Genomic DNA, 9,103 nt, shown 5'->3' on the forward strand with positions numbered 1-9,103 from the left:
AGATCAGGGGCCGTTGCCAAGATGTCAGTTGTTTATCGACAAATGCCAATCAAACAGGAAAAATGCATCGGGATCTGACGAAAAGCCACGTCATAATATCCATGCATTATTGAAGTTTCAATTGACGTTTTCTATAAACTATATATTGACTCCCATTAGATTGCATAGTAGGTCATCGTACAGGTATTTGTTTGCATTCAGTATAGCTACAATAAAATTTGATTAACTAGACTATTCTTAGTGCTGCTTGAAGTGTACATAGTACTTACAGTCAACGTCAAAGATATGTTTACACTTTTGCACCTTACTCCTTTGTAATAAGGCGAAAAGTGTAAACATATCTTTGACGTCGACTGTACATAGATTTTGTACAGTTCATTCGCCTACTTAAGCGTGCAAACTTTTGGTAGGTGTTTAAAGCTTAACATAAAGTTCATCATGGCACGTGGCGTGCGGGTATAACAACACGCCATCGTCAAGCCACGTCAGATCCAGCTTTGTGTTAAGTCTGGAGAAATGTGTCGGCCTGAATGAAGAACTAACTAGTTTAGACGGCACCTTGTATGCAGTTATTAGGTACATGATAGACAAAAAGTCAACGTAATTTAACAGGAATTTTTATTTTTATTTTAGGACTTTTAAAGCATAACGTTATAATCTGTGGTTATTAGTTACAATCAAGATTTGGTTGATTTTAAGATTATTCCGAGTCTTATCGCCTCATGTGTAATACAATACAATGTACAAGCATGATATCTTCAATATCTAATACTTTATGAGAGAAGATTATGAGATGGATAAATTGTGTAAGAAAATATAATAAATTACCTATTCAATTTGTTAGATTTGGAATTCTCCCCAAAACCGACAGATAAATCGCGCCATAATAAAATCAAAATGCTCCGCCGGTTTTTGAAGTTACACATAAGTTTGAAAGCACATTTTTCAGAGCACACAAAGGATTTGCAGTAAAGTTTGTTAGGAAGTAAAAAGGCGGAGGACCGGACGCGGAGACATGGCCGGAGCCATGGCGCTGACAAATCCTCGCGGCTCATTGGACAATATGCTTCTAATACGGCAACAGCGTATCTGTCTATTTCATATATTCTAACCCCTCGTTTAGGGAGAGGTATACTGATTTCTATTAAAGGTACTCTGAGGTCCACCCGCTATTCTGACACTCATTCATATTATATACACACAACTGATGGGCACAGCACAGGCCATCTCTGGTACACGAGAGGGATTGGGCTATACTCCCTACCCTACGCCAAAGCGGGTTAGGAATTTCACATATACCTACCTACCTTTGGCATGTCCATAATATGTACCTATATCAGAAAATAGAATTTGGCGGCATGCTAAAGATTAGCTTCTTTAAGATAATATTAAGTTACTCATACTTCCTTACTTATAATGAAACAATTACGGATTAGATTAGGAGAAATTAAAATGTTACGATGTCAGTGTATACCTACGTTCGAATTGGCCTGTTATTGTTAGACAGTGGGGGCCGGTCGAGCTACTAAATATACACACTATAGTCTCTTCTTTCGGTATCTTTAGTTATTTGAATAAAAGTAAACAAACAATTTGAAAATATTCGGGTAGTTGTAACATTTATTGGCCCAATACAAAACCGCCTGGATCAGTAGTGACTTTAACCTACATTATTTGATCATGTAATGTTTCCATCTACCCTCAACTGGCTTAAGGAGCCATTTGAGGATAGATTTTGTTTACTTTTATTTAAATACCTAAAGATACAGATTATAGTTATTTATGATCTTACACGCCTTAGAGTTACCTACTACTGCTGATGAAAACAGATAAGAGGATATGACGGAAACAACTACTTAGTTAAAACATTTAAAAGAGACTTTAATAAAAATCCACGATGAGCTAGTTTATTGTTTACTGTACATTGTTGTATTTTCTGATACCAACTATTGGTAACATTATTGTTCCGTGAATATATTGATTTCACCTGGCTGCCTAACCGTATCCGCTAATACCTATATCCCAATTTTGCAGGTAAATATTATTTCACAAAACAATAGGTATCTATTCAACTTGCACGAGCAAGTTATTAAAGCAGCTCAGAATATATTATCGAATTCCACAAAAACTATTATTGTTCCGAAGTATAACATTGGGCCATTGCACTGGTTTCCATAGAATCAGCTTTTGCGCATGATGTTCAAAGGTAAATTGGATGGCGGCCGCAACCGGCCGTCAGCGGCTAGAAGGTCGTATGATGATAGTGATTTCAAAGATATTAGGATATTTTAAATTAGACGAATATGGCCCGGCCGTGATAGCGCATCGACGGGCTCACGAAGGGATTTTGTTGTCAGCGAGTCTATACATGTAGAGCCACATACTTGGGTAAGAGTACACGGCTTCGGGCAGATTTGGGACGGAGATGGAGTTTAAACGCCAGCCGTTGTTTGTGGTTACTTTTTCATTGTTTGCTCTCTTGCATTTAAAACCAACATCAATCTATCATGACAATCTGATATGCATTGCTTTTGGAATAAGTATTTGAAATTTCTACTTTATTAGAGGTATAGTATGTATTATACAGGGTGGAAAAATCGAGTGCCACATGGATGGCAACTACCTTAAATATTGTACATAGCACATTTTGTGTAAAGGAGACTTTCCTTTGTTTTTAACAATGTTAAATAAAAGACTAGGTGTGGTTCAGTAGATGATCATTTTTAATGCCAGCTGTCAAACCCTTGCTCCAACATACATAACACCTCCACCGTTATTTTAAAGAAACTTTTTTTAAACAATATAACGATAAACAATTGAGTTTATAATAAAGCTATTTAATTATGGTCCATCTAAATAGGTACATGCGTTATTACATTTTAAAACCAGTACTACCACTACCCTTCGCACGACTTGTTTACCTCACTATACAAGTTATAAATCGTTCTTGCCTTACAACAAAAAAAACTTGTAGTGCCAATCAAACGCAGGAAACAAACTTACATAAGAATATTAATGGTCCTAAGCTGAAAGACAGTAATATACCTACATGTGTTTATGAGCATTATATAATACTAATAAGTACACAATAACAATGCTTTTTTTTCCTATAGCATTGCATACTACAATTTATTACAGTTAATGAAAAGCGGTTAATTCGGTACTTACAGCCAAAAATAACATGTAATGATACAATTAGATGTAATGACACCATAATCTTAAAATTAAATTAACAAGTCTATATGTATACTTAATAGTAGAACAATTTTAGGCTTAGCCTTGATTTCAGACCTGAATATACCTAATTAGCAGTACAAAAAAAAAGAAAGAATTACAATGGCAAGTATTCCATACAACTCTTTAAATCACTTAAACTACGGAAACGAAAATGAAATTACTCTAGTTAAAAAAAAAATACTTCCTCGAACCCATATCTTATTGGAGGATTTCGATTTCTAGGGGGCTGATACCTCGGAGTCGGGTCGGGCGGTAAAATTTGGGCCCCGCTCGTGCCACCGCGCTCGCCCGGACTGCTCGGACCTGCGGCTCCCGACTGTGCCCCGTCACACGGGAAAAGTAACAAAGTATTTCTTGAACGCCGTTTTATTTGGTCGACATGACGATGAACAATTTCGCCCGTAATAGTTTCTACTGCGTAATCTGAGCTACCTAAACTTTCTTTAATAATTCCTTCAAGCCACCTGTCCGCATTCCTCGAGCTGTAATTTCTGTACCAAATCATATCACCCGCTTGGAAACCCCGATGCGCACCGCCAGCAGCGCGTTGTTGCCGCGCCTGCGCTTCGCGCGCGTGCGCCCCTCTCTCCGGTTTTAAACAATCCAGACGTGTGCGTAAATTTCTACCTTGTAAAATGTTGGCAGGACTGTCCCCCGTCAAACTATGTATTGTATTTCTATAAATTAAAAGGAATCTACTCAGAGCTATTTCCGCATCGAGTTTCTGTTTTTGTGCCTTGATCAAAACGTGTTTACATATTTTTACAGCGCTTTCCGCCGCACCGTTGGACGAAGGGTGGTATGGGGCTGTAAATATATGCTCCACGCCGTTACTTTTAATGAAAAACTGAAATTCGTGACTAGCAAAGGGAGGTCCGTTATCTGATACTACCTGTTTAGGTATACCAAACCTAGCCCAGATTTCTCGCAACTTAGCGATGACAGCGGCCGCCGTGGTACTCGCCATTTTTATAACCTCGATCCACTTAGAACACGCGTCTACCATTACTAGGTACATAACTCCTGTGAGGGGTCCTAAAAAATCTAGGTGTAACCTGGTCCATGGGCGCTCCGGCCAGGGCCAGGCGCGCGGGGCCTGTGCTGGCGGCGCACTGGCCGTCGCCGCGCACACGGCGCACGCGCCGCACGCTTGCTCAATCGCTTCATCCATGCCCGGAAACCAGGCATAACTTCTCGCCAATGATTTGGTCTTTACTACTCCCATATGAGTTTCATGAAGTTCCCTAATAACCTTGTCTTGGCAGCCCACCGGTATGACCACTCGGTGTCCCCACATAATGCATCCCAGTTCTAAATAGAGTTCCTTCCTACGATTGAAATAAGGTTTCAATTGTTCTATTTCTATGGAATCTGGCCACCCATCTAAAATAAAACTTGTTACGCGAGACAGTAACGGGTCTTTCCTAGTTTCAGCCTTTAGCACTTTGTAATCTAATAGCAAGGCGTCAGACGCAAAATGGAGATAGGTTTGTTCTGGCTCCCTTTTCTCATTCTCCACTTCACTTACTTTATGCGCCTTGATAAGTCGCGATAAGACATCCGCCACGTTTTGCTCTGATTTGACGTATTCTATGTCGAAATCGTACGCCGACAAGCATAAAGCCCATCTTTGTAATCTACTGGCCGACGATACTCGGTACGCCTACATTGGGTCCAAAAATACTAACCAGGGGCTTATGATCTGTTCGCAAAGAAAAACGCCTACCATATAAGTATCGGTGAAAACGTTTGACCGCAAAATAGATTGATAACGCCTCTTTATGAATTTGGCTATAATTGCGCTCAGCCGCGGTAAGCGCGCGCGACGCGTATGCTAAACGACGCTCGGAGCCATCGGGGTAACGCTGAGCCAAAATGGCACCTACTGCGAAGGAACTAGCGTCACTTGTGACCACCACCTCCAACGCGGGGTCGTAATGCGCGAGCACCTCGGCACTTGACAACATACTTTTTACCCTATCAAACGCTATAATCTGTTGTTCACCCCACTGCCATCTAGTGTGTTTTTGTAACAACGCATGAAGTGGCGCCAAATAATTACCGAGATGCTTGATGAACTTAGCATAAAAATTAACCATGCCTAAAAATGATCGGAGTTCACTGACATTACTAGGGTACGGCATTTCCAAGATCGGTTTTATTTTAGCTTTGTCTACACTTACACCCCTTTTGTCAATAATATACCCCAAATACGTAACCTTTTCTTGTAAAAATACGCATTTTTCCTTTTTTAATTTTAAACCATGCGCCTGCAATCTAGCTAGAACCGTATTTACCGTAGTTAAATGTTGCTTTAAGTTAATTAAAATATCATCGTAGAACACAACCACGTCATCAATACCTTGTAGGAGGTTACTCATCAACCTTTGAAAAATACCTGGACTGGAAGCTAAGCCAAAAACCAATCTATTATATGTGAATAACCCTCGGTGCGTGTTAATGACCGTATATTTCTTTGATTCCTCGTCTAGTAATACTTGAGAATATGCTTGTGACAGATCCAATTTTGTAAAATATGTACTACCACTGAGGCTACTAAACACATCTTCTATTCTCGGAACGGGATATTTGTCGACCAATAAAACTTTGTTCAATGTTACCTTGTAATCGGCACAAAGGCGTAAGCTGCCGTCAGGCTTACGTATGGGAACGAGTGGCGTGGCCCAGTCGGAGGCATCAACAGGCTCGATGATACCGGTGCTCAACATGGAGTCGAGCTCCGCGTCGACGCGCTCACGGAGCGCGTAGGGCAGCGGGCGCGCACGGTGGAACACAGCGGCGGCGCCAGGACGCACGCGCAGCGTCGCCGTCCCACCCGTGAACCGACCCAGCCCGCCATCAAACAACTCTTTATGCCTGCAAAAAATATCGTTCACAATTTCATTTTCCGTTCCCGATTCCACAAAGTTTAATGGCAAAGGCACTTCAGCACGTAACCCTAAATGTGCCATCCACTGCCGGCCCAACAAATTTGTACTATTCCCGCCCCTGATGACATACAAATCGAGATTCTTTCTAACATTATTACACTCCACTGGTACATTAATATAGCCCAATGGTCTAATCTTACCATAATCATATAATGTTAAGACTGTATCACAACTACGTAACGGTACGGATTGGAACAAATTCTCATACACTTTGTCACTAACACACGATATAGCGCTCCCCGAGTCAATCTCCATTATAAGACGAACATTATTTACACTGATTGCTATGCTCACCGGTCTGTAATCTGCTAAGGACATTTGATTAATACATTCGTCCTCAGAGCACTCGTCCACTTCCTCCGTAGATTGATATTCGTTGTTCTGTAGCCAAAATGCATTAGTACCCCGGCGTGGGCCTCCGCTGCGCCCGCGCGGCCACCGTGACCGCGCGCCCCGGCCAGTGGAAGCGCCATCTCGACGCCTACCCGCCGGCCCACCGATTTGTTCCATCGGGTTTGGGCAAACGCGCCTTAAATGACCAATCTTCCCACACCTACTGCACACGAAACTCTGGAATCTGCATTCCGTAAAGTTATGATAACGGTCCCCGCACGCCGTGCACCCGTTTTTAAAATTCACTGCATTCATGTTTTGTTGATTTTGTTGTCGCGAGGCACTCCCAAATTGCAATGTACTAGGCTTTGCTGTGCTGGCGCTTGCATGATGCACCCCCTCCGCCGACGTCCCCGCGCCCCCGCTAGAATCCACCGCTAGTGCATCTCTTTCCGCCGCCTCAAGGTTCGATGCGATAGACACAGCTTTCTCGTCTAATTTCGATTCGGTAAATAATCTTTGCCGAAATAAATCTTTACTAATCCCGCATGCAAATTGATCGCGCAAATTATCGTTAAGTGTTGTTTTAAAATCACAATAGCGAGATAATTTTTTTAACTCCGCTACATAATCTTTTACTGCCTGACCTTTGCCCTGACGACATTGGCGGAAGCGAAAACGTTCTGCCAACACAGATGGCGGTGGTTGGAGATGGTTTTCCATTATTTTTACAACCTCTGCATATGTTAACTCCCCTGGCTTTTTAGGGCTACATAGGGTTACCATTAATTCATATGCTGTATCACAGATGGCCGAGATCAACACCGGTAGCTTCATGTCGTCCGCGGTCGAGTTAACCTTAAAGTACATTTCCACTCTGTCCACATATACTCGCCAATTCCCATTACTTATGTCGAATGCACTTAACTTGCCGATGGTTGTCATCGTCTCACACGCGAAATACTTCGAAAAACTGTATTTTTGCCAGCCCGTCGCCAGTGTTAAATAAAAGACTAGGTGTGGTTCAGTAGATGATCATTTTTAATGCCAGCTGTCAAACCCTTGCTCCAACTACCTACATACATAACAAAAAACAATAAATTCTGCATTTAAGGTTTTATGGAAAATCGCTTGCCTCAGTCCGGACTCGAACCGGTCAAATGTGGTTAAATTTTCATGGCCTTCCGTTATTCTGATTGTATTTGTTATTTAGAGAAAAATGAACCTTATCAGTAACCCTTTCTATCTGCATCATAAAATACGGCACGTTATTTTTTGTCACATTTGACCGGTTCGAGTCCCGACTGAGGCAAGCGATTTTTCATAAATCCTTAAATGCAGAATTTATTGTTTTTAAAAACAAAGGAAAGTCTCCTTTACACAAAATGTGCTATTTACAATATTTAAGGTAGTTGCCATCCATGTGGCACTCGATTTTTCCACCCTGTACATAAATTTTACAACGCATACCTAATTATGATTACGTCGTGTAAACATGAACCATTTTATAAAAAAACCGGGCAAGTGCGAGTCGGACTCGCGCAAGAAGGGTTCCGTACCATAATGCAAAAAAAAAAAACAAAAAAAAAGCAAAAAAAAAAACGGTCACCCATCCAAATACTGACCACTCCCGACGTTGCTTAACTTTGGTCAAAAATCACGTTTGTTGTATGGGAGCCCCATTTAAATCTTTATTTTATTCTGTTTTTAGTATTTGTTGTTATAGCGGCAACAGAAATACATCATCTGTGAAAATTTCAACTGTCTAGCTATCACGGTTCGTGAGATACAGCCTGGTGACAGACGGACGGACGGACAGCGAAGTCTTAGTAATAGGGTCCCGTTTTACCCTTTGGGTACGGAACCCTAAAAATAGTGCCAACTTTAAAATTAGTAGATACCAAAGGATGAAAGGCACCCATTTCTAAAGAGGTATTTTTTTATAATATGCTGGGATATGGGTCCAAGTCTCCCACCTAGGCAAGTCTCCTGAACTATCTATGATATTATGATATGATATGAAGTTAATAATTATAAGCTAGGTACCTAACAGTTAACTACTTAACCAACTTAACTATAAACAGTAACCAATTGAGACTGAGGCGGTTGTTGGTAAGAAATAGGTAATTATGTTTAATTATCAACTGATTTTAAGTTAGTAAAGTACATATGTACAATTCTAATACACTAATTTTAGTTTCAAAACAAAACTACTTTTACTAGAAAGTTTACCTATAGTTCGACATGAAATTGTAGAAAATTATTGAGGGCTCCACTTCGTACGTAACTGTCACATTTTTGACGTAAAATGCTTAAACATGGCAACAATTTAGTATGGATTTTTTTAGTTCCTGATTATTTCTTTCTCTCTTTCTTCTTTTTAGCCCTTTTCAATCTTTGAGATGTAGGCCTCCTTAAATTTTTGCCATTCTGATCTATTTTGTGCCCTTTGTACCCATTTTGATCCAGCTGTTTTTTTGATGTCGTCATACCAACGCATCTTTGGTTTTCCTACTGGGCGTGACTCTCCCCAATAAGGTCTCCACTCTACCAGCCTCTTACACCACGAGCCGTCTTTCCGG

This window comes from Cydia splendana, chromosome 7 (genome assembly GCF_910591565.1).
Source record: "Cydia splendana chromosome 7, ilCydSple1.2, whole genome shotgun sequence".
NCBI lineage: Eukaryota > Metazoa > Arthropoda > Insecta > Lepidoptera > Tortricidae > Cydia > Cydia splendana.